The following is a 27,428-nucleotide window of genomic DNA, read 5'->3' on the forward strand; positions in this document are numbered from 1 at the left end:
CACTTGTACATTTTGTATTGCTCTTCTGGTGACAATGTAGTTTGTTTTTGTCAATTACCATTTTAATAATAGGGTAAAGAAAATTAAGTGGATTTTTAAAAGAAAACAATACTGTCAATATACTATTAAAACAAATTAAAATGGTAAAAGTTATTGTACTTTAAGTAAAAATAAAAGAGCCAAAATATCAATCCCAGTTTTGGATTACTTTAATTAACAAAAAAAAATGCATATAGCAGAGGATAGTTTCAATCTGCCTACCGCTGGGTTATGGGCCCAGCATGCTTCCATTGCTGTACTCTGCTGCACATGTAAGTGCAAGAGATCCTGAAGCACTCACTCATCATGGGAAAGTACCAATGTGTTTCTTCGTTGGTTGATGGAAGAAACATCTTACAAAATCTCTCCAGATTATTGACTTTTTAAAGTTTTTCTAGGAAACGTTTTAGATGAATGCTTATTAGCCTTTGTCAGTATGGACTTTTGCAAAGTGTCTCTGTGGCGCAATCAGTTAGTGTGCACGGCTATTAACCAAAAGGTTGGTGGTTCAATCCCACCCAGGGACGTAATTGACCTTGTTATCAGATTTTGGTGATCTTTAAGTAGACAAGTCAAAATTTCAAATCCCCCTGTTCTGGTGTAGGGTACCTGGCCTTCTCTGATGTAATCAGAGTTAGATTTGATTCAGTGATTTTATAAAAACAGCTAGGAAGCACAATTTAGCAGTGGGTTGCAGAGAAAAAGAAATATGCTGGCAAAAAAAATCCAATTGAGTGATTAAACAGCTCTTAATTTTCTGGCTTTATTTTTATGCTAACAAATTTGTTCTCTGAAAAGTGTCCACAAAGCCAAGTATCTGATTAACACCTTTGTAAGGATGGTTTTTAACCTATTACTAAATTAAACTTGCTTCATTGGAAAGGCAGCAAGATGCATCCTCATTTCAATGTCTACTGAAATAATACAGGTTGACACCAGGAAACATTAACGCCACTGCATCCTTGCTGCTTTCTCATGTGGAAGTCTGTTTAATGTGAAAACAAGGTGATATCTAATTAGCACACAGGTAAGGAATTAAGAAAATCTTTATTTAAGGGTGAAAATGTTTCTCACAAAATCGTTGCCCCAATGCATCATTGAAATTCAAGCTGGAAATATGATTTTAATATATCACTTGTACATTTTGTATTGCTCTTCTGGTGACAATGTAGTTTGTTTTTGTCAATTACCATTTTAATAATAGGGTAAAGAAAATTAAGTGGATTTTTGAAAGAAAACAATACTGTCAATATACTATTAAAACAAATTAAAATGGTAAAAGTTATTGTACTGTAAGTAAAAATAAAAGAGCCAACATATCAATCCCAGTTTTGGAATACTTTAATTAACAAAAACAAATGCATATAGCAGAGGATAGTTTCAATCTGCCTACCTCTGGGTTATGTGCTCAGCATGCTTCCATTGCTGTACTCTGCTGCACATGTAAGTGCAATAGATCCTGAAGCACTCACTCATCATGGGAAAGTACCAATGTGTTTCTTCGTTGGTTGATGGAAGAAACATCTTACAAAAACTCTCCAGATTATTGACTTTTTAAAGTTTTTCTAGGAAACGTTTTAGATGAATGCTTATTAGCCTTTGTCAGTATGCACTTTTGCAAAGTGTCTCTGTGGCGCAATCAGTTAGTGTGTATGGCTATTAACCAAAAGGTTGGTGGTTCAATCCCACCTAGGGACGTAATTGACCTTGTTATCAGATTTTGGTGATCTTTAAGTAGACAAGTCAAAATTTCAAACCCCCTCTTATGGTGTAGGGTACCTGGCCTTCTCTGATGTAATCAGAGTTAGATTTGATTCAGTGATTTTATAAAAACAGCTAGGAAGCACAATTTAGCAGTGGGTTGCAGAGAAAAAGAAGTATGCTGGCAAAAAAATCCAATTGAGTGATTAAACAGCTCTTCATTTTCTGGCTTTATTTTTATGCTAACAAATTTGTTCTCTGAAAAGTGTCCACAAAGCCAAGTCTCTGATTAACACCTTTGTAAGGATGGTTTTTCACCTATTACTAAATTAAACTTGCTTCATTGGAAAGGCAGCAAGATGCATCCTCATTTCAATGTCTACTGAAATAATACAGGTTGACACCAGGAAACATTAACGCCACTGCATCCTTGCTGCTTTCTCATGTAAAAGTCTGTTTAATGTGAAAACAAGGTGATATCTAATTAGCACACAGGTAAGGAATTAAGAAAATCTTTATTTAAGGGTGAAAATGTTTCTCACAAAATCGTTGCCCCAATGCATCATTGAAATTCAAGCTGGAAAGATGATTTTAATATATCACTTGTACATTTTGTATTGCTCTTCTGCTGACAATGTAGTTTGTTTTTGTCAATTACCATTTTAATAATAGGGTAAAGAAAATTAAGTGGATTTTTAAAAGAAAACAATACTTTCAATATACTATTAAAACAAATTAAAATGGTAAAAGTTATTGTACTTTAATGAAAAATAAAAGAGCAAAAATATCAATCCCAGTTTTGGATTACTTTAATTAACAAAAAAAATGCATATAGCAGAGGATAGTTTTAATCTGCCTACCTCTGGGTTATGGGCCCAGCATGCTTCCATTGCAGTACTCTGCTGCACAAGTAAGTGCAAGAGATCCTGAAGCACTCACTCATCATGGGAAAGTACCAATGTGTTTCTTCGTTGGTGGATGGAAGAAACATCTTACAAAAACTCTCCAGATTATTGACTTTTTAAAGTTTTTCTAGGAAACATTTTAGATGAATGCTTATTAGTCTTTGTCAGTATGTACTTTTTGCAAAGTGTCTCTGTGGCACAATCGGTTAGTGTGTCCGGCTACTAACCAAAAGGTTGGTGGTTCAATCCCACCCAGGGACGTAATTGACCTTGTTATCAGATTTTGGTGATCTTTAAGTAGACAAGTCAAAATTTCAAATCCCCTCTTATGGTGTAGGGTACCTTGCCTTCTCTGATGTAATCAGAGTTAGATTTGATAAAGTGATTTTATAAAAACAGCTAGGAAGCACAATTTAGCAGTGGGTTGCAGAGAAAAAGAAATATGCTGGCAAAAAAATCCAATTGAGTGATTAAACAGCTCTTCATTTTCTGGCTTTATTTTTATGCTAACAAATTTGTTCTCTGAAAAGTGTCCACAAAGCCAAGTCTCTGATGAACACCTTTGTAAGGATGGTTTTTCACCTATTACTAAATTAAACTTGCTTCATTGGAAAGGCAGCAAGATGCATCCTCATTTCAATGTCTACTGAAATAATACAGGTTGACACCAGGAAACATTAACGCCAATGCATCCTTGCTGCTTTCTCATGTGGAAGTCTGTTTAATGTGAAAACAAGGTGATATCTAATTAGCACACAGGTAAGGAATTAAGAAAATCTTTATTTAAGGGTGAAGATGTTTCTCACAAAATCGTTGCCCCAATGCATCATTGAAATTCCAGCTGGAAAGATGATTTTAATATATCACTTGTACATTTTGTATTGCTCTTCTGGTGACAATGTAGTTTGTTTTTGTCAATTACCATTTTAATAATAGGGTAAAGAAAATTAAGTGGATTTTTGAAAGAAAACAATACTGTCAATATACTATTAAAAAAAATTAAAATGGTAAAAGTTATTGTACTTTAAGTAAAACATAAAATAGCTAACATATCAATCCCAGTTTTGGATTACTTTAATTAACAAAAAAAATGCATATAGCAGAGGATAGTTTCAATCTGCCTACCTCTGGGTAATGGGCCCAGCATGCTTCCATTGCAGTACTCTGCTGCACATGTAAGTGCAAGAGATCCTGAAGCACTCACTCATCATGGGAAAGTACCAATGTGTTTCTTCGTTGGTTGATGGAAGAAACATCTTACAAAATCTCTCCAGATTATTGACTTTTTAAAGTTTTTCTAGGAAACGTTTTAGATGAATGCTTATTAGCCTTTGTCAGTATGGACTTTTGCAAAGTGTCTCTGTGGCGCAATCAGTTAGTGTGCACGGCTATTAACCAAAAGGTTGGTGGTTCAATCCCACCCAGGGACGTAATTGACCTTGTTATCAGATTTTGGTGATCTTTAAGTAGACAAGTCAAAATTTCAAATCCCCCTGTTCTGGTGTAGGGTACCTGGCCTTCTCTGATGTAATCAGAGTTAGATTTGATTCAGTGATTTTATAAAAACAGCTAGGAAGCACAATTTAGCAGTGGGTTGCAGAGAAAAAGAAATATGCTGGCAAAAAAAATCCAATTGAGTGATTAAACAGCTCTTAATTTTCTGGCTTTATTTTTATGCTAACAAATTTGTTCTCTGAAAAGTGTCCACAAAGCCAAGTATCTGATTAACACCTTTGTAAGGATGGTTTTTAACCTATTACTAAATTAAACTTGCTTCATTGGAAAGGCAGCAAGATGCATCCTCATTTCAATGTCTACTGAAATAATACAGGTTGACACCAGGAAACATTAACGCCACTGCATCCTTGCTGCTTTCTCATGTGGAAGTCTGTTTAATGTGAAAACAAGGTGATATCTAATTAGCACACAGGTAAGGAATTAAGAAAATCTTTATTTAAGGGTGAAAATGTTTCTCACAAAATCGTTGCCCCAATGCATCATTGAAATTCAAGCTGGAAATATGATTTTAATATATCACTTGTACATTTTGTATTGCTCTTCTGGTGACAATGTAGTTTGTTTTTGTCAATTACCATTTTAATAATAGGGTAAAGAAAATTAAGTGGATTTTTGAAAGAAAACAATACTGTCAATATACTATTAAAACAAATTAAAATGGTAAAAGTTATTGTACTGTAAGTAAAAATAAAAGAGCCAACATATCAATCCCAGTTTTGGAATACTTTAATTAACAAAAACAAATGCATATAGCAGAGGATAGTTTCAATCTGCCTACCTCTGGGTTATGTGCTCAGCATGCTTCCATTGCTGTACTCTGCTGCACATGTAAGTGCAATAGATCCTGAAGCACTCACTCATCATGGGAAAGTACCAATGTGTTTCTTCGTTGGTTGATGGAAGAAACATCTTACAAAAACTCTCCAGATTATTGACTTTTTAAAGTTTTTCTAGGAAACGTTTTAGATGAATGCTTATTAGCCTTTGTCAGTATGCACTTTTGCAAAGTGTCTCTGTGGCGCAATCAGTTAGTGTGTATGGCTATTAACCAAAAGGTTGGTGGTTCAATCCCACCTAGGGACGTAATTGACCTTGTTATCAGATTTTGGTGATCTTTAAGTAGACAAGTCAAAATTTCAAACCCCCTCTTATGGTGTAGGGTACCTGGCCTTCTCTGATGTAATCAGAGTTAGATTTGATTCAGTGATTTTATAAAAACAGCTAGGAAGCACAATTTAGCAGTGGGTTGCAGAGAAAAAGAAGTATGCTGGCAAAAAAATCCAATTGAGTGATTAAACAGCTCTTCATTTTCTGGCTTTATTTTTATGCTAACAAATTTGTTCTCTGAAAAGTGTCCACAAAGCCAAGTCTCTGATTAACACCTTTGTAAGGATGGTTTTTCACCTATTACTAAATTAAACTTGCTTCATTGGAAAGGCAGCAAGATGCATCCTCATTTCAATGTCTACTGAAATAATACAGGTTGACACCAGGAAACATTAACGCCACTGCATCCTTGCTGCTTTCTCATGTAAAAGTCTGTTTAATGTGAAAACAAGGTGATATCTAATTAGCACACAGGTAAGGAATTAAGAAAATCTTTATTTAAGGGTGAAAATGTTTCTCACAAAATCGTTGCCCCAATGCATCATTGAAATTCAAGCTGGAAAGATGATTTTAATATATCACTTGTACATTTTGTATTGCTCTTCTGCTGACAATGTAGTTTGTTTTTGTCAATTACCATTTTAATAATAGGGTAAAGAAAATTAAGTGGATTTTTAAAAGAAAACAATACTTTCAATATACTATTAAAACAAATTAAAATGGTAAAAGTTATTGTACTTTAATGAAAAATAAAAGAGCAAAAATATCAATCCCAGTTTTGGATTACTTTAATTAACAAAAAAAATGCATATAGCAGAGGATAGTTTTAATCTGCCTACCTCTGGGTTATGGGCCCAGCATGCTTCCATTGCAGTACTCTGCTGCACAAGTAAGTGCAAGAGATCCTGAAGCACTCACTCATCATGGGAAAGTACCAATGTGTTTCTTCGTTGGTGGATGGAAGAAACATCTTACAAAAACTCTCCAGATTATTGACTTTTTAAAGTTTTTCTAGGAAACATTTTAGATGAATGCTTATTAGTCTTTGTCAGTATGTACTTTTTGCAAAGTGTCTCTGTGGCACAATCGGTTAGTGTGTCCGGCTACTAACCAAAAGGTTGGTGGTTCAATCCCACCCAGGGACGTAATTGACCTTGTTATCAGATTTTGGTGATCTTTAAGTAGACAAGTCAAAATTTCAAATCCCCTCTTATGGTGTAGGGTACCTTGCCTTCTCTGATGTAATCAGAGTTAGATTTGATAAAGTGATTTTATAAAAACAGCTAGGAAGCACAATTTAGCAGTGGGTTGCAGAGAAAAAGAAATATGCTGGCAAAAAAATCCAATTGAGTGATTAAACAGCTCTTCATTTTCTGGCTTTATTTTTATGCTAACAAATTTGTTCTCTGAAAAGTGTCCACAAAGCCAAGTCTCTGATGAACACCTTTGTAAGGATGGTTTTTCACCTATTACTAAATTAAACTTGCTTCATTGGAAAGGCAGCAAGATGCATCCTCATTTCAATGTCTACTGAAATAATACAGGTTGACACCAGGAAACATTAACGCCAATGCATCCTTGCTGCTTTCTCATGTGGAAGTCTGTTTAATGTGAAAACAAGGTGATATCTAATTAGCACACAGGTAAGGAATTAAGAAAATCTTTATTTAAGGGTGAAGATGTTTCTCACAAAATCGTTGCCCCAATGCATCATTGAAATTCCAGCTGGAAAGATGATTTTAATATATCACTTGTACATTTTGTATTGCTCTTCTGGTGACAATGTAGTTTGTTTTTGTCAATTACCATTTTAATAATAGGGTAAAGAAAATTAAGTGGATTTTTGAAAGAAAACAATACTGTCAATATACTATTAAAAAAAATTAAAATGGTAAAAGTTATTGTACTTTAAGTAAAACATAAAATAGCTAACATATCAATCCCAGTTTTGGATTACTTTAATTAACAAAAAAAATGCATATAGCAGAGGATAGTTTCAATCTGCCTACCTCTGGGTAATGGGCCCAGCATGCTTCCATTGCAGTACTCTGCTGCACATGTAAGTGCAAGAGATCCTGAAGCACTCACTCATCATGGGAAAGTACCAATGTGTTTCTTCGTTGGTTGATTTAAGAAAATTCTTACAAAAACTCTCCAGATTATTGACTTTTTAAAGTTTTTCTATGAAACGTTCTAGATGAATGCTTATTAGCCTTTGTCAGTATGTACTTTTTGCAAATTGTCTCTGTGGCGCAATCGGTTAGTGTGTCTGGCTACTAACCAAAAGGTTGGTGGTTTAATCCCACCCAGGGACATAATTGACCTTGTGATCAGGTTTTGGTGATATTTAAGTAGACAAGTCAAAATTTCAAACCCCCTCTTATGGTGTAGGGTACCTGGCCTTTTCTGATGTAATCAGAGTTAGATTTGATTCAGTGATTTTATAAAAAACAGCGAGGAAGCACAATTTAGCAATGGGTTGCAGAGAAAAAAAATATGATGGCAGAAAAATCCAATTGAGTGATTAAACAGCTCTTCATTTTCTGCCTTTATTTTTATGCTAACAAATTTGTTCTCTAAAAAGTGTCCACAAAGCCAAGTCTCTGATTAACACCTTTGTAGGGATGGTTTTTCACCTATAACTAAATTAAACTTGCTTCATTGGAAAGGCAGCAAGATGCATCCTCATTTCAATGTCTACTGAAATAATACAGGTTGACACCAGGAAACATTAACGCCACTGCATCCTTGCTGCTTTCTCATGTAGAAGTCTGTTTAATGTGAAAACAAGGTGATATCTAATTAGCACACAGGTAAGGAATTAAGAAAATCTTTATTTAAGGGTGAAGATGTTTCTCACAAAATCGTTGCCCCAATGCATCATTGAAATTCAAGCTGGAAAGATGATTTTAATATATCACTTGTACATTTTGTATTGCTCTTCTGGTGACAATGTAGTTTGTTTTTGTCAATTACCCTTTTATTAATAGGGTAAAGAAAATTAAGTGGATTTTTTAAAGAAAACTATACTGTCAATATACTATTAAAACAAATTAAAATGGTAAAAGTTATTGTACTTTAAGTAAAAATAAAAGAGCAAAAATATCAATCCCAGTTTTGATTACTTAAATTAACAAAAAAAATGCATATAGCAAAGGATAGTTTCAATCTGCCTACCTCTGGGTTATGGGCCCAGCATGCTTCAATTGCAGTACTCTGCTGCACATGTAAGTGCAAGAGATCCTGAAGCACTCACTCATCATGGGAAAGTACCAATGTGTTTCTTCGTTGGTTGATGGAAGAAACATCTTACAAAAACTCTCCAGATTATTGACTTTTTAAAGTTTTTCTAGGAAACGTTCTAGATGTATGCTTATTAGCCTTTGTCAGTATGTACTTTTTTGCAAAGTGTCTCTGTGGCGCAATCGGTTAGTGTGTCCGGCTACTAACCAAAAGGTTGGTGGTTCAATCCCACCCAGGGACGTAATTGACCTTGTGATCAGATTTTGGTGATCTTTAAGTAGACAAGTCAAAATTTCAAATCCCCTCTTATGGTGTAGGGTACCTGGCCTTCTCTGATGTAATCAGAGTTAGATTTGATTCATTGATTTTATAAAAACAGCTAGGAAGCACAATTTAGCAGTGGGTTGCAGAGAAAAAGAAATATGCTGGCAAAAAAAATCCAATTGAGTGATTAAACAGCTCTTCATTTTCTGGCTTTATTTTTATGCTAACAAATTTGTTCTCTGAAAAGTGTCCACAAAGCCAAGTCTCTGATTAACACCTTTGTAGGGATGGTTTTTCACCTATTACTAAATTAAACTTGCTTCATTGGAAAGGCAGCAAGATGCATCCTCATTTCAATGTCTTCTGAAATAATACAGGTTGACACCAGGAAACATTAACGCCACTGCATCCTTGCTGCTTTCTCATGTAGAAGTCTGTTTAATGTGAAAACAAGGTGATATCTAATTAGCACACAGGTAAGGAATTAAGAAAATCTTTATTTAAGGGTGAAAATGTTTCTCACAAAATCGTTGCCCCCAATGCATCATTGAAATTCAAGCTGGAAAGATGATTTTAATATATCACTTGTACATTTTGTATTGCTCTTCTGGTGACAATGTAGTTTGTTTTTGTCAATTACCATTTTAATGATAGGGTAAAGAAAATTAAGTGGATTTTTAAAAGAAAACAATACTTTCAATATACTATTAAAACAAATTAAAATGGTAAAAGTTATTGTACTTTAATGAAAAATAAAGAGCAAAAATATCAATCCCAGTTTTGGATTACTTTAATTAACAAAAAAAATGCATATAGCAGAGGATAGTTTTAATCTGCCTACCTCTGGGTTATGGGCCCAGCATGCTTCCATTGCAGTACTCTGCTGCACATGTAAGTGCAAGAGATCCTGAAGCACTCACTCATCATGGGAAAGTACCAATGTGTTTCTTCGTTGGTGGACGGAAGAAACATCTTACAAAAACTCTCCAGATTATTGACTTTTTAAAGTTTTTCTAGGAAACGTTTTAGATGAATGCTTATTAGCCTTTGTCAGTATGGACTTTCGCAAAGTGTCTCTGTGGCGCAATCAGTTAGTGTGTACTGCTATAAACCAAAAGGTTGGTGGTTCAATCCCACCCATTGACGTAATTGACCTTGTTATCAGATTTTGGTGATCTTTAAGTAGACAAGTCAAAATTTCAAATCCCCTCTTATGGTGTAGGGTACCTGGCCTTCTCTGATGTAATCAGAGTTAGATTTGATTCAGTGATTTTATAAAAACAGCTAGGAAGCACAATTTAGCAGTGGGTTGCAGAGAAAAAGAAATATGCTGGCAAAAAAATCCAATTGAGTGATTAAACAGCTCTTCATTTTCTGGCTTTATTTTTATGCTAACAAATTTGTTCTCTGAAAAGTGTCCACAAAGCCAAGTCTCTGATGAACACCTTTGTAAGGATGGTTTTTCACCTATTACTAAATTAAACTTGCTTCATTGGAAAGGCAGCAAGATGCATCCTCATTTCAATGTCTACTGAAATAAAACAGGTTGACACCAGGAAACATTAACGCCAATGCATCCTTGCTGCTTTCTCATGTGGAAGTCTGTTTAATGTGAAAACATGGTGATATCTAATTAGCACACAGGTAAGGAATTAAGAAAATCTTTACTTAAGGGTGAAGATGTTTCTCACAAAATCGTTGCCCCAATGCATCATTGAAATTCAAGCTGGAAAGATGATTTTAATATATCACTTGTACATTTTGTATTGCTCTTCTGGTGACAATGTAGTTTGTTTTTGTCAATTACCATTTTAATAATAGGGTAAAGAAAATTAAGTGGATTTTTGAAAGAAAACAATACTGTCAATAAACTATTAAAACAAATTAAAATGGTAAAAGTTATTGTACTTTAAGTAAACATAAAATAGCTAACATATCAATCCCAGTTTTGGATTACTTTAATTAACAAAAAAAATGCATATAGCAAAGGATAGTTTCAATCTGCCTACCTCTGGGTTATGGGCCCAGCATGCTTCAATTGCAGTACTCTGCTGCACATGTAAGTGCAAGAGATCCTGAAGCACTCACTCATCATGGGAAAGTACCAATGTGTTTCTTCGTTGGTTGATTTAAGAAAATTCTTACAAAAACTCTCCAGATTATTGACTTTTTAAAGTTTTTCTAGGAAACGTTCTAGATGAATGCTTATTAGCCTTTGTCAGTATGTACTTTTTGCAAATTGTCTCTGTGGCGCAATCGGTTAGTGTGTCTGGCTACTAACCAAAATGTTGGTGGTTCAATCCCACCCAGGGACATAATTGACCTTGTGATCAGGTTTTGGTGATATTTAAGTAGACAAGTCAAAATTTCAAACCCCCTCTTATGGTGTAGGGTACCTGGCCTTCTCTGATGTAATCAGAGTTAGATTTGATTCCGTGATTTTATAAAAAACAGCTAGGAAGCACAATTTAGCAATGGGTTGCAGAGAAAAAAAATATGCTGGCAGAAAAATCCAATTGAGTGATTAAACAGCTCTTCATTTTCTGCCTTTATTTTTATGCTAACAAATTTGTTCTCTAAAAAGTGTCCACAAAGCCAAGTCTCTGATTAACACCTTTGTAGGGATGGTTTTTCACCTATAACTAAATTAAACTTGCTTCATTGGAAAGGCAGCAAGATGCATCCTCATTTCAATGTCTACTGAAATAATACAGGTTGACACCAGGAAACATTAACGCCACTGCATCCTTGCTGCTTTCTCATGTAGAAGTCTGTTTAATGTGAAAACAAGGTGATATCTAATTAGCACACAGGTAAGGAATTAAGAAAATCTTTATTTAAGGGTGAAGATGTTTCTCTCAAAATCGTTGCCCCAATGCCTCATTGAAATTCAAGCTGGAAAGATCACTTGTACATTTTGTATTGCTCTTCTGGTGACAATGTAGTTTGTTTTTGTCAATTACCCTTTTAATAATAGGGTAAAGAAAATTAAGTGGATTTTTTAAAGAAAACTATATTGTCAATATACTATTAAAACAAATTAAAATGGTAAAAGTTATTGTACTTTAAGTAAAAATAAAAGAGCAAAAATATCAATCCCAGTTTTGATTACTTAAATTAACAAAAAAAAAATGCATATAGCAAAGGATAGTTTCAATCTGCCTACCTCTGGGTTATGGGCCCAGCATGCTTCCATTGCAGTACTCTGCTGCACATGTAAGTGCAAGAGATCCTGAAGCACTCACTCATCATGGGAAAGTACCAATGTGTTTCTTCGTTGGTTGATGGAAGAAACATTTTACAAAAACTCTCCAGATTATTGACTTTCTAAAGTTTTTCTAGGAAACGTTCTAGATGTATGCTTATTAGCCTTTGTCAGTATGTACTTTTTTGCAAAGTGTCTCTGTGGCGCAATCGGTTAGTGTGTCCGGTTACTAACCAAAAGGTTGGTGGTTCAATCCCACCCAGGGACGTAATTGACCTTGTTATCAGATTTTGGTGATCTTTAAGTAGACAAGTCAAAATTTCAAACCCCCTGTTATAGTGTAGGGTACCTGGCCTTCTCTGATGTAATCAGAGTTAGATTTGATTCATTGATTTTATAAAAACAGCTAGGAAGCACAATTTAGCAGTGGGTTGCAGAGAAAAAGAAATATGCTGGCAAAAAAAATCCAATTGAGTGATTAAACAGCTCTTCATTTTCTGGCTTTATTTTTATGCTAACAAATTTGTTCTCTGAAAAGTGTCCACAAAGCCAAGTCTCTGATTAACACCTTTGTAGGGATGGTTTTTCACCTATTACTAAATTAAACTTGCTTCATTGGAAAGGCAGCAAGATGCATCCTCATTTCAATGTCTACTGAAATAATACAGGTTGACACCAGGAAACATTAACGCCACTGCATCCTTGCTGCTTTCTCATGTAGAAGTCTGTTTAATGTGAAAACAAGGTGATATCTAATTAGCACACAGGTAAGGAATTAAGAAAATCTTTATTTAAGGGTGAAAATGTTTCTCACAAAATCGTTGCCCCCAATGCATCATTGAAATTCAAGCTGGAAAGATGATTTTAATATATCACTTGTACATTTTGTATTGCTCTTCTGGTGACAATGTAGTTTGTTTTTGTCAATTACCATTTTAATAATAGGGTAAAGAAAATTAAGTGGATTTTTAAAAGAAAACAATACTTTCAATATACTATTAAAACAAATTAAAATGGTAAAAGTTATTGTACTTTAATGAAAAATAAAGAGCAAAAATATCAATCCCAGTTTTGGATTACTTTAATTAACAAAAAAAATGCATATAGCAGAGGAAAGTTTTAATCTGCCTACCTCTTGGTTATGGGCCCAGCATGCTTCCATTGCAGTACTCTGCTGCACATGTAAGTGCAAGAGATCCTGAAGCACTCACTCATCATGGGAAAGTACCAATGTGTTTCTTCGTTGGTGGATGGAAGAAACATCTTACAAAAACTCTCCAGATTATTGACTTTTTAAAGTTTTTCTAGGAAACGTTTTAGATGAATGCTTATTAGCCTTTGTCAGTATGGACTTTTGCAAAGTGTCTCTGTGGCGCAATCAGTTAGTGTGTACGGCTATAAACCAAAAGGTTGGTGGTTCAATCCCACCCATTGACGTAATTGACCTTGTTATCAGATTTTGGTGATCTTTAAGTAGACAAGTCAAAATTTCAAATCCCCTCTTATGGTGTAGGGTACCTTGCCTTCTCTGATGTAATCAGAGTTAGATTTGATTCAGTGATTTTATAAAAACAGCTAGGAAGCACAATTTAGCAGTGGGTTGCAGAGAAAAAGAAATATGCTGGCAAAAAAATCCAATTGAGTGATTAAACAGCTCTTCATTTTCTGGCTTTATTTTTATGCTAACAAATTTGTTCTCTGAAAAGTGTCCACAAAGCCAAGTCTCTGATGAACACCTTTGTAAGGATGGTTTTTCACCTATTACTAAATTAAACTTGCTTCATTGGAAAGGCAGCAAGATGCATCCTCATTTCAATGTCTACTGAAATAATACAGGTTGACACCAGGAAACATTAACGCCAATGCATCCTTGCTGCTTTCTCATGTGGAAGTCTGTTTAATGTGAAAACAAGGTGATATCTAATTAGCACACAGGTAAGGAATTAAGAAAATCTTTATTTAAGGGTGAAGATGTTTCTCACAAAATCGTTGCCCCAATGCATCATTGAAATTCAAGCTGGAAAGATGATTTTAATATATCACTTGTACATTTTGTATTGCTCTTCTGGTGACAATGTAGTTTGTTTTTGTCAATTACCATTTTAATAATAGGGTAAAGAAAATTAAGTGGATTTTTGAAAGAAAACAATACTGTCAATATACTATTAAAACAAATTAAAATGGTAAAAGTTATTGTACTTTAAGTAAACATAAAATAGCTAACATATCAATCCCAGTTTTGGATTACTTTAATTAACAAAAAAAAATGCATATAGCAGAGGATAGTTTCAATCTGCCTACCTCTGGTTAATGGGCCCAGCATGCTTCCATTGCAGTACTCTGCTGCACATGTAAGGGCAAGAGATCCTGAAGCACTCACTCATCATGGGAAAGTACCAATGTGTTTCTTCGTTGGTTGATTTAAGAAAATTCTTACAAAAACTCTCCAGATTATTGACTTTTTAAAGTTTTTCTAGGAAACGTTCTAGATGAATGCTTATTAGCCTTTGTCAGTATGTACTTTTTGCAAATTGTCTCTGTGGCGCAATCGGTTAGTGTGTCTGGCTACTAACCAAAAGGTTGGTGGTTCAATCCCACCCAGGGACATAATTGTCCTTGTGATCAGGTTTTGGTGATATTTAAGTAGACAAGTCAAAATTTCAAACCCCCTCTTATGGTGTAGGGTACCTGGCCTTCTCTGATGTAATCAGAGTTAGATTTGATTCAGTGATTTTATAAAAAAACAGCTAGGAAGCACAATTTAGCAATGGGTTGCAGAGAAAAAAAATATGCTGGCAGAAAAATCCAATTGAGTGATTAAACAGCTCTTCATTTTCTGCCTTTATTTTTATGCTAACAAATTTGTTCTCTAAAAAGTGTCCACAAAGCCAAGTCTCTGATTAACACCTTTGTAGGGATGGTTTTTCACCTATAACTAAATTAAACTTGCTTCATTGGAAAGGCAGCAAGATGCATCCTCATTTCAATGTCTACTGAAATAATACAGGTTGACACCAGGAAACATTAACGCCACTGCATCCTTGCTGCTTTCTCATGTAGAAGTCTGTTTAATGTGAAAACAAGGTGATATCTAATTAGCACACAGGTAAGGAATTAAGAAAATCTTTATTTAAGGGTGAAGATGTTTCTCACAAAATCGTTGCCCCAATGCATCATTGAAATTCAAGCTGGAAAGATCACTTGTACATTTTGTATTGCTCTTCTGGTGACAATGTAGTTTGTTTTTGTCAATTACCCTTTTAATAATAGGGTAAAGAAAATTAAGTGGATTTTTTAAAGAAAACTATATTGTCAATATACTATTAAAACAGAGGGTTTGAGTTTGCCTGCACTGCTACAGTTGATTTCATTAAATCATGTTGAGCCAACAGTATCAGAGTGTCATGAATTTATTACAATGAAACAAGAGATTTCTATATATGTTGGCGGTGCGACCCCAGAGGTATTAAATATGTTTGTAGAAAAGGGAATTGGTCCCTCCAAAGAAATGGGGAACCAAAGAGAAAAAGCCTCTTTGTGGGTGCACTCTTTCAAAAACAATATATATATATATTATCTTTCAATATTTATTGTGTAAAAAATTATACTTTATTTCGACAATTAAAAATGATGTGTATAGAAAAAAGGGCAAAAATACCTATTGGTATACCCTATAGAACAGATAAATAAGGTACAAAGGTGATTATGTCTCATATAATAAGCTCCTCCAAAATAACAATGTATCTCAAAAGATTCTTTGTAATAGTTTGTAGCAACCCCTGTATATAGTGGTGTGTTTTAGAGTGAGGGCAATAATACCAAAACTCTTAACACGGGATGCGATTTAATAAAATCTGAAATGGAGGAGAGTTGATTAATTACAAGCTAGGCGAAAATTTATATGCTGATAACTTAAGTAGGCAAAAAAGGATTATATAGCACTAATATGCTTATTACTGTACTTGTAAAGTATTACACAGTGATATTAAATGTTACACAATAAATGTCAGAAGTAACAAGTCCCACAGTAGGAAGCCGTAACTGACAATCGTTGAATTAGATACTATATTTGTATCAATTTGTCTCGCTAATGCGTACAACGAATACTGTCTGCTAAATCAGGTGTAACAAATATTGATTTTCACTGCAAGGATGATTATGCTAAAAAACCAGAACTGGTATATTAATTGGTTAACATTGACCTTGTAATAATAAAGGTGAGTATTGGAAAGTACCCGTGCCGTTGATCCACTGACTTCTGCTGCCTTCCCATGTGTGAAAAAGGTGTCACAGTGAATGGGAGGTGAGAGAGTCAGCGGCCGGAGCGGGTATGAAGGAAGACAGTGGCGTTACTTGCTGTTGTCGGGAAACGGAGAGGGGTTATCCTGATAACAATATTGTCATTGCAGGAAGAAACCCACTCCCGTCCCGCAATGAGTGCGCGCCGAAATACCTCTGATTAAGAGAGGGTCCTGCTGTTGTAGCCCCCGTGGATATCCTTGCTTGAGAAGCGTGTAAGGAGTTTTGCCTACGAATCCGGGTCCGTGAACGTTACACGGGATTCCCGGAAAGACGTCAGAATGACGTCAGAGTGTTTGAGAAGCGGACGTACGTTTCACCCTAGCCGGGTAATTCAACGATTGTCAGTTACGGCTTCCTACTGTGGGACTTGTTACTTCTGACATTTATTGTGTAACATTTAATATCACTGTGTAATACTTTACAAGTACAGTAATAAGCATATTAGTGCTATATAATCCTTTTTTGCCTACTTAAGTTATCAGCATATAAATTTTCGCCTAGCATGTAATTAATCAACTCTCCTCCATTTCAGATTTTATTAAATCGCATCCCGTGTTAAGAGTTTTGGTATTATTGCCCTCACTCTAAAACACACCACTATATACAGGGGTTGCTACAAACTATTACAAAGAATCTTTTGAGATACATTGTTATTTTGGAGGAGCTTATTATATGAGACATAATCACCTTTGTACCTTATTTATCTGTTCTATAGGGTATACCAATAGGTATTTTTGCCCTTTTTTCTATACACATCATTTTTAATTGTCGAAATAAAGTATAATTTTTTACACAATAAATATTGAAAGATAACATATATATATATTGTTTTTGAAAGAGTGCACCCACAAAGAGGCTTTTTCTCTTTGGTTCCCCATTTCTTTGGAGGGACCAATTCCCTTTTCTACAATATACTATTAAAACAAATTAAAATGGTAAAAGTTATTGTACTTTAAGTAAAAATAAAAGAGCAAAAACATCAATCCCAGTTTTGATTACTTAAATTAACAAAAAAAAATGCATATAGCAAAGGATAGTTTCAATCTGCCTACCTCTGGGTTATGGGCCCAGCATGCTTCCATTGCAGTACTCTGCTGCACATGTAAGTGCAAGAGATCCTGAAGCACTCACTCATCATGGGAAAGTACCAATGTGTTTCTTCGTTGGTTGATGGAAGAAACATCTTACAAAAACTCTCCAGATTATTGACTTTTTAAAGTTTTTCTAGGAAAAGTTTTATATGAATGCTTATTAGCCTTTGTCAGTATGGACTTTTGCAAAGTGTCTCTGTGGCGCAATCAGTTAGTGTGCATGGCTATTAACCAAAAGGTTGGTGGTTCAATCCCACCCAGGGACGTAATTGACCTTGTTATCAGATTTTGGTGATCTTTAAGTAGACAAGTCAAAATTTCAAACCCCCTGTTCTGGTGTAGGGTACCTGGCCTTCTCTGATGTAATCAGAGTTAGATTTGATTCAGTGATTTTATAAAAACAGCTAGGAAGCACAATTTAGCAGTGGGTTGCAGAGAAAAAGAAATATGCTGGCAAAAAAAATCCAATTGAGTGATTAAACAGCTCTTCATTTTCTGGCTTTATTTTTATGCTAACAAATTTGTTCTCTGAAAAGTGTCCACAAAGCCAAGTCTCTGATTAACACCTTTGTAAAGATGGTTTTTAACCTATTACTAAATTAAACTTGCTTCATTGGAAAGGCAGCAAGATGCATCCTCATTTCAATGTCTACTGAAATAATACAGGTTGACACCAGGAAACATTAACGCCACTGCATCCTTGCTGCTTTCTCATGTGGAAGTCTGTTTAATGTGAAAACAAGGTGATATCTAATTAGCACACAGGTAAGGAATTAAGAAAATCTTTATTTAAGGGTGAAAATGTTTCTCACAAAATCGTTGCTTCAATGCATCATTGAAATTCAAGCTGGAAAGATGATTTTAATATATCACTTGTACATTTTGTATTACTCTTCTGGTGACAATGTAGTTTGTTTTTGTCAATTACCATTTTAATAATAGGGTAAAGAAAATTAAGTGGATTTTTGAAAGAAAACAATACTTTTAATATACTATTAAAACAAATTAATATGGTAAAAGTTATTGTACTGTAAGTAAAAATAAAAGAGCCAACATATCAATCCCAGTTTTGGATTACTTTAATAAATCTAAAAAAAAAATGCATATAGCAGAGGATAGTTTCAATCTGCCTACCTCTGGGTTATGTGCCCAGCATGCTTCCATTGCTGTACTCTGCTGCACATGTAAGTGCAATAGATCCTGAAGCACTCACTCATCATGGGAAAGTACCAATGTGTTTCTTCGTTGGTTGATGGAAGAAACATCTTACAAAAACTCTCCAGATTATTGACTTTTTAAAGTTTTTCTAGGAAACGTTTTAGATAAATGCTTATTAGCCTTTGTCAGTATGTACTTTTGCAAAGTGTCTCTGTGGCGCAATCAGTTAGTGTGTATGGCTATTAACCAAAAGGTTGGTGGTTCAATCCCACCCAGGGACGTAATTGACCTTGCTATCAGATTTTGGTGATCTTTAAGTAGACAAGTCAAAATTTCAAACCCACTCTTATGGTGTAGGGTACCTGGCCTTCTCTGATGTAATCAGAGTTAGATTTGATTAAGTGATTTTATAAAAACAGCTAGGAAGCACAATTTAGCAGTGGGTTGCAGAGAAAAAGAAATATGCTGGCAAAAAAAATCCAATTGAGTGATTAAACAGCTCTTCATTTTCTGGCTTTATTTTTATGCTAACAAATTTGTTCTCTGAAAAGTGTCCACAAAGCCAAGTCTCTGATTAACACCTTTGTAAGGATGGTTTTTCACCTATTACTAAATTAAACTTGCTTCATTGGAAAGGCAGCAAGATGCATCCTCATTTCAATGTCTACTGAAATAATACAGGTTGACACCAGGAAACATTAACGCCACTGCATCCTTGCTGCTTTCTCATGTGGAAGTCTGTTTAATGTGAAAACAAGGTGATATCTAATTAGCACACAGGTAAGGAATTAAGAAAATCTTTATTTAAGGGTGAAAATGTTTCTCACAAAATCGTTGCCCCAATGCATCATTGAAATTCAAGCTGGAAAGATGATTTTAATATATCACTTGTACATTTTGTATTGCTCTTCTGGTGACAATGTAGTTTGTTTTTGTCAATTACCATTTTAATAATAGGGTAAAGAAAATTAAGTGGATTTTTAAAAGAAAACAATACTTTCAATATACTATTAAAACAAATTAAAATGGTAAAAGTTATTGTACTTTAATGAAAAATAAAAGAGCAAAAATATCAATCACAGTTTTGGATTACTTTAATTAACAAAAAAAATGCATATAGCAGAGGATAGTTTTAATCTGCCTACCTCTGGGTTATGGGCCCAGCATGCTTCCATTGCAGTACTCTGCTGCACATGTAAGTGCAAGAGATCCTGAAGCACTCACTCATCATGGGAAAGTACCAATGTGTTTCTTCGTTGGTGGATAGAAGAAACATCTTACAAAAACTCTCCAGATTATTGACTTTTTAAAGTTTTTCTAGGAAACGTTTTAGATGAATGCTTATTAGCCTTTGTCAGTATGTACTTTTGCAAAGTGTCTCTGTGGCGCAATCAGTTAGTGTGTACGGCTATAAACCAAAAGGTTGGTGGTTCAATCCCACCCAGGGACGTAATTGACTTTGTTATCAGATTTTGGTGATCTTTAAGTAGACAAGTCAAAATTTCAAACCCCCTGTTCTGGTGTAGGGTACCTGGCCTTCTCTGATGTAATCAGAGTTAGATTTGATTCAGTGATTTTATAAAAACAGATAGGAAGCACAATTTAGCAGTGGTTTGCAGAGAAAAAGAAATATGCTGGCAGAAAAAATCAATTGAGTGATTAAACAGCTCTTCATTTTCTGGCTTTATTTTTATGCTAACAAATTTGTTCTTTGAAAAGTGTCCACAAAGCCAAGTCTCTGATTAACACCTTTGTAGGGATGGTTTTTCACCTATTACTAAATTAAACTTGCTTCATTGGAAAGGCAGCAAGATGCATCCTCATTTCAATGTCTACTGAAATAATACAGGTTGACACCAGGAAACATTAACGCCACTGCATCCTTGCTGCTTTCTCATGTAGAAGTCTGTTTAATGTGAAAACAAGGTGATATCTAATTAGCACACAGGTTAGGAATTAAGAAAATCTTTATTTAAGGGTGAAGATGTTTCTCACAAAATTGTTGCCCCAATGCATCATTGAAATTCAAGCTGGAAATATGATTTTAATATATCACTTGTACATTTTGTATTGCTCTTCTGGTGACAATGTAGTTTGTTTTTGTCAATTACCATTTTAATAATAGGGTAAAGAAAATTAAGTGGATTTTTAAAAGAAAACAATACTTTCAATATACTATTAAAACAAATTAAAATGGTAAAAGTTATTGTACTTTAATGAAAAATAAAAGAGCAAAAATATCAATCCCAGTTTTGGATTACTTTAATTAACAAAAAAAATGCATATAGCAGAGGATAGTTTTAATCTGCCTACCTCTGGGTTATGGGCCCAGCATGCTTCCATTGCAGTACTTTGCTGCACATGTAAGTGCAATAGATCCTAAAGCACTCACTCATCATGGGAAAGTACCAATGTGTTTCTTCGTTGGTTGATGGAAGAAACATCTTACAAAAACTCTCCAAATTATTGACTTTTTAAAGTTTTTCTAGGAAACGTTCTAGATGTATGCTTATTAGCCTTTGTCAGTATGTACTTTTTGCAAAGTGTCTCTGTGGCGCAATCGGTTAGTGTGTCCGGCTACTAATCAAAAGGTTGGTGGTTCAATCCCACCCAGGGACGTAATTGACCTTGTTATCAGATTTTGGTGATCTTTAAGTAGACAAGTCAAAATTTAAAACCCCCTGTTATGGTGTAGGGTACCTGGCCTTCTCTGATGTAATCAGAGTTAGATTTGATTCATTGATTTTATAAAAACAGCTAGGAAGCACAATTTAGCAGTGGGTTGCAGAGATAAAGAAATATGCTGGCAAAAAAAATCCAATTGAGTGATTAAACAGCTCTTCATTTTCTGGCTTTATTTTTATGCTAACAAATTTGTTCTCTGAAAAGTGTCCACAAAGCCAAGTCTCTGATTAACACCTTTGTAAAGATGGTTTTTAACCTATTACTAAATTAAACTTGCTTCATTGGAAAGGCAGCAAGATGCATCCTCATTTCAATGTCTACTGAAATAATACAGGTTGACACCAGGAAACATTAACGCCACTGCATCCTTGCTGCTTTCTCATGTGGAAGTCTGTTTAATGTGAAAACAAGGTGATATCTAATTAGCACACAGGTAAGGAATTAAGAAAATCTTTATTTAAGGGTGAAGATGTTTCTCACAAAATCGTTGCCCCAATGCATCATTGAAATTCAAGCTGGAAAGATGATTTTAATATATCACTTGTACATTTTGTATTGCTCTTCTGGTGACAATGTAGTTTGTTTTTGTCAATTACCCTTTTAATAATAGGGTAAAGAAAATTAAGTGGATTTTTTAAAGAAAACTATACTGTCAATATACTATTAAAACAAATTAAAATGGTAAAAGTTATTGTACTTTAAGTAAAAATAAAAAAGCAAAAATATCAATCCCAGTTTTGATTACTAAAATTAACAAAAAAAAAATGCATATAGCAGAGGATAGTTTCAATCTGCCTACCTCTGGGTTATGTGCCCAGCATGCTTCCATTGCTGTACTCTGCTGCACATGTAAGTGCAATAGATCCTAAAGCACTCACTCATCATGGGAAAGTACCAATGTGTTTCTTCGTTGGTTGATGGAAGAAACATCTTACAAAAACTCTCCAGATTATTGACTTTTTAAAGTTTTTCTAGGAAACATTTTAGATGAATGCTTATTAGCCTTTGTCAGTATGGACTTTCGCAAAGTGTCTCTGTGGCGCAATCAGTTAGTGTGCACGGCTATTAACCAAAAGGTTGGTGGTTCAATCCCACCCAGGGATGTAATTGACCTTGTTATCAGATTTTGGTGATCTTTAAGTAGACAAGTCAAAATTTCAAATCCCCCTGTTCTGGTGTAGGGTACCTGGCCTTCTCTGATGTAATCAGAGTTAGATTTGATTCAGTGATTTTATAAAAACAGATAGGAAGCACAATTTAGCAGTGGTTTGCAGAGAAAAAGAAATATGCTGGCAGAAAAAATCAATTGAGTGATTAAACAGCTCTTCATTTTCTGGCTTTATTTTTATGCTAACAAATTTGTTCTTTGAAAAGTGTCCACAAAGCCAAGTCTCTGATTAACACCTTTGTAGGGATGGTTTTTCACCTATTACTAAATTAAACTTGCTTCATTGGAAAGGCAGCAAGATGCATCCTCATTTCAATGTCTACTGAAATAATACAGGTTGACACCAGGAAACATTAACGCCACTGCATCCTTGCTGCTTTCTCATGTAGAAGTCTGTTTAATGTGAAAACAAGGTGATATCTAATTAGCACACAGGTTAGGAATTAAGAAAATCTTTATTTAAGGGTGAAGATGTTTCTCACAAAATTGTTGCCCCAATGCATCATTGAAATTCAAGCTGGAAAGATGATTTTAATATATCACTTGTACATTTTGTATTGCTCTTCTGGTGACAATGTAGTTTGTTTTTGTCAATTACCCTTTTAATAATAGGGTAAAGAAAATTAAGTGGATTTTTTAAAGAAAACTATACTGTCAATATACTATTAAAACAAATTAAAATGGTAAAAGTTATTGTACTTTAAGTAAAAATAAAAGAGCAAAAATATCAATCCCAGTTTTGATTACTTAAATTAACAAAAAAAATGCATATAGCAAAGGATAGTTTCAATCTGCCTACCTCTGGGTTATGGGCCCAGCATGCTTCCATTGCAGTACTCTGCTGCACATGTAAGTGCAAGAGATCCTGAAGCACTCACTCATCATGGGAAAGTACCAATGTGTTTCTTCGTTGGTTGATGGAAGAAACATCTTACAAAAACTCTCCAGATTATTGACTTTTTAAAGTTTTTCTAGGAAACGTTCTAGATGTATGCTTATTAGCCTTTGTCAGAATGTATTTTTAGCGAAGTGTCTCTGTGGCGCAATCGGTTAGTGTATCCGGCTACTAACCAAAAGGTTGGTGGTTCAATCCCACCCAGGGACGTAATTGACCTTGTTATCAGATTTTGGTGATCTTTAAGTAGACAAGTCAAAATTTCAAACCCCCTGTTATGGTGTAGGGTACCTGGCCTTTTCTGATGTAATCAGAGTTAGATTTGATTCAGTGATTTAATAAAAACAGCTAGGAAGCACAATTTAGCAGTGGGTTGCAGAGAAAAAGAAATATGCTGGCAAAAAAAATCCAATTGAGTGATTAAACAGCTCTTCATTTTCTGGCTTTATTTTTATGCTAACAAATTTGTTCTCTGAAAAGTGTCCACAAAGCCAAGTCTCTGATTAACACCTTTGTAGGGATGGTTTTTCACCTATTACTAAATTAAACTTGCTTCATTGGAAAGGCAGCAAGATGCATCCTCATTTCAATGTCTACTGAAATAATACAGGTTGACACCAGGAAACATTAACGCCACTGCATCCTTGCTGCTTTCTCATGTAGAAGTCTGTTTATTGTGAAAACAAGGTGATATCTAATTAGCACACAGGTAAGGAATTAAGTAAATCTTTATTTAAGGGTGAAGATGTTTCTCACAAAATCGTTGCCCAAATGCATAATTGAAATTCAAGCTGGAAAGATGATTTTAATATATCACTTGTACATTTTGTATTGCTCTTCTGGTGACAATGTAGTTTGTTTTTGTCAATTACCCTTTTAATAATAGGGTAAAGAAAATTAAGTGGATTTTTTAAAGAAAACTATACTGTCAATATACTATTAAAACAAATTAAAATGGTAAAAGTTATTGTACTTTAAGTAAAAATAAAAGAGCAAAAATATCAATCCCAGTTTTGATTACTTAAATTAACAAAAAAAATGCATATAGCAAAGGATAGTTTCAATCTGCCTACCTCTGGGTTATGGGCCCTGTATGCTTCCATTGCAGTACTCTGCTGCACATGTAAGTGCAAGAGATCCTGAAGCACTCACTCATCATGGGAAAGTACCAATGTGTTTCTTCATTGGTTGATGGAAGAAACATCTTACAAAAACTCTCCAGATTATTAATCGTTGCCCCAATGCATCATTGAAATTCAAGCTGGAAAGATGATTTTAATATATCACTTGTACATTTTGTATTGCTCTTCTGGTGACAATGTAGTTTGTTTTTGTCAATTACCATTTTAATAATAGGGTAAAGAAAATTAAGTGGATTTTTAAAAGAAAACAATACTTTCAATATACTATTAAAACAAATTAAAATGGTAAAAGTTATTGTACTTTAATGAAAAATAAAAGAGCAAAAATATCAATCCCAGTTTTGGATTACTTTAATTAACAAAAAAAATGCATATAGCAGAGGATAGTTTTAATCTGCCTACCTCTGGGTTATGGGCCCAGCATGCTTCCATTGCAGTACTTTGCTGCACATGTAAGTGCAAGAGATCCTGAAGCACTCAGTCATCAATGGAAAGTACCAATGTGTTTCTTCGTTGGTTGATGGAAGAAACATTTTACAAAAACTCTCCAGATTATTGACTTTTTAAAGTTTTTCTAGGAAACGTTCTAGATGTATGCTTATTAGCCTTTGTCAGTATGTACTTTTTGCAAAGTGTCTCTGTGGCGCAATCGGTTAGTGTGTCCGGCTACTCATCAAAAGGTTGGTGGTTCAATCCCACCCAGGGACGTAATTGACCTTGTTATCAGATTTTGGTGATCTTTAAGTAGACAAGTCAAAATTTAAAACCCCCTGTTATGGTGTAGGGTACCTGGCCTTCTCTGATGTAATCAGAGTTAGATTTGATTCATTGATTTTATAAAAACAGCTAGGAAGCACAATTTAGCAGTGGGTTGCAGAGATAAAGAAATATGCTGGCAGAAAAAATCCAATTGAGTGATTAAACAGCTCTTCATTTTCTGGCTTTATTTTTATGCTAACAAATTTGTTCTCTGAAAAGTGTCCACAAAGCCAAGTCTCTGATTAACACCTTTGTAAAGATGGTTTTTAACCTATTACTAAATTAAACTTGCTTCATTGGAAAGGCAGCAAGATGCATCCTCATTTCAATGTCTACTGAAATAATACAGGTTGACACCAGGAAACATTAACGCCACTGCATCCTTGCTGCTTTCTCATGTGGAAGTCTGTTTAATGTGAAAACAAGGTGATATCTAATTAGCACACAGGTAAGGAATTAAGAAAATCTTTATTTAAGGGTGAAGATGTTTCTCACAAAATCGTTGCCCCAATGCATCATTGAAATTCAAGCTGGAAAGATGATTTTAATATATCACTTGTACATTTTGTATTGCTCTTCTGGTGACAATGTAGTTTGTTTTTGTCAATTACCCTTTTAATAATAGGGTAAAGAAAATTAAGTGGATTTTTTAAAGAAAACTATACTGTCAATATACTATTAAAACAAATTAAAATGGTAAAAGTTATTGTACTTTAAGTAAAAATAAAAAAGCAAAAATATCAATCCCAGTTTTGATTACTAAAATTAACAAAAAAAAAATGCATATAGCAGAGGATAGTTTCAATCTGCCTACCTCTGGGTTATGTGCCCAGCATGCTTCCATTGCTGTACTCTGCTGCACATGTAAGTGCAATAGATCCTAAAGCACTCACTCATCATGGGAAAGTACCAATGTGTTTCTTCGTTGGTTGATGGAAGAAACATCTTACAAAAACTCTCCAGATTATTGACTTTTTAAAGTTTTTCTAGGAAAAGTTTTAGATGAATGCTTATTAGCCTTTGTCAGTATGTACTTTTGCAAAGTGTCTCTGTGGCGCAATCAGTTAGTGTGTATGGCTATTAACCAAAAGGTTGGTGGTTCAATCCCACCCAGGGACGTAATTGACCTTGTTATCAGATTTTGGTGATCTTTAAGTAGACAAGTCAAAATTTCAAACCCCCTCTTATGGTGTAGGGTACCTGGCCTTCTCTGATGTAATCAGAGTTAGATTTGATTCAGTGATTTTATAAAAACAGCTAGGAAGCACAATTTAGCAGTGGGTTGCAGAGAAAAAGAAATATGCTGGCAAAAAAAATCCAATTGAGTGATTAAACAGCTCTTCATTTTCTGGCTTTATTTTTATGCTAACAAATTTGTTCTCAGAAAAGTGTCCACAAAGCCAAGTCTCTGATTAACACCTTTGTAAGGATGGTTTTTCACCTATTACTAAATTAAACTTGCTTCATTGGAAAGGCAGCAAGATGCATCCTCATTTCAATGTCTACTGAAATAATACAGGTTGACACCAGGAAACATTAACGCCTCTGCATCCTTGCTGCTTTCTCATGTGGAAGTCTGTTTAATGTGAAAACAAAATGATATCTAATTAGCACACAGGTAAGGAATTAAGAAAATCTTTATTTAAGGGTGAAAATGTTTCTCACAAAATCGTTGCCCCAATGCATCATTGAAATTCAAGCTGGAAAGATGATTTTAATATATCACTTGTACATTTTGTATTGCTCTTCTGGTGACAATGTAGTTTGTTTTTGTCAATTACCCTTTTAATAATAGGGTAAAGAAAATTAAGTGGATTTTTTTAAAGAAAACTATACTGTCAATATACTATTAAAACAAATTATAATGGTAAAAGTTATTGTACTTTAAGTAAAAATAAAAGAGCCAAAATATCAATCCCAGTTTTGGATTACTTTAATTAACAAAAAAAAATGCATATAGCAGAGGATAGTTTCAATCTGCCTACCGCTGGGTTATGGGCCCAGCATGCTTCCATTGCTGTACTCTGCTGCACATGTAAGTGCAAGAGATCCTGAAGCACTCACTCATCATGGGAAAGTACCAATGTGTTTCTTCGTTGGTTGATGGAAGAAACATCTTACAAAAACTCTCCAGATTATTGACTTTTTAAAGTTTTTCTAGGAAACATTTTAGATGAATGCTTATTAGCCTTTGTCAGTATGGACTTTTGCAAAGTGTCTCTGTGGTGCAATCAGTTAGTGTGCAC

General features: G+C 34.6%; 5 non-coding genes across 5 annotated transcripts; all 5 read left to right on the forward strand.

The window, feature by feature from the left end:
* Window positions 1-2,832: 2,832 nt before the first annotated feature.
* Window positions 2,833-2,906, forward strand: TRNAS-ACU (transfer RNA serine (anticodon ACU)). Its single transcript has one exon. It is a non-coding gene; the product is annotated as a tRNA-Ser (tRNA).
* A 3,435-nt stretch (window positions 2,907-6,341) lies between these two features.
* TRNAS-ACU (transfer RNA serine (anticodon ACU)) lies at window positions 6,342-6,415 on the forward strand. The gene has a single exon. It is a non-coding gene; the product is annotated as a tRNA-Ser (tRNA).
* A 1,096-nt stretch (window positions 6,416-7,511) lies between these two features.
* Window positions 7,512-7,585, forward strand: TRNAS-ACU (transfer RNA serine (anticodon ACU)). Its single transcript has one exon. It is a non-coding gene; the product is annotated as a tRNA-Ser (tRNA).
* A 3,433-nt stretch (window positions 7,586-11,018) lies between these two features.
* On the forward strand, window positions 11,019-11,092 carry TRNAS-ACU (transfer RNA serine (anticodon ACU)). The gene has a single exon. It is a non-coding gene; the product is annotated as a tRNA-Ser (tRNA).
* Window positions 11,093-14,515: 3,423 nt separating this feature from the next.
* Window positions 14,516-14,589, forward strand: TRNAS-ACU (transfer RNA serine (anticodon ACU)). The gene has a single exon. It is a non-coding gene; the product is annotated as a tRNA-Ser (tRNA).
* The last annotated feature ends 12,839 nt before the right edge of the window (window positions 14,590-27,428 follow it).

Source organism: Pseudophryne corroboree, unplaced genomic scaffold (genome assembly GCF_028390025.1).
Source record: "Pseudophryne corroboree isolate aPseCor3 unplaced genomic scaffold, aPseCor3.hap2 scaffold_568, whole genome shotgun sequence".
NCBI classification, from domain to species: domain Eukaryota; kingdom Metazoa; phylum Chordata; class Amphibia; order Anura; family Myobatrachidae; genus Pseudophryne; species Pseudophryne corroboree.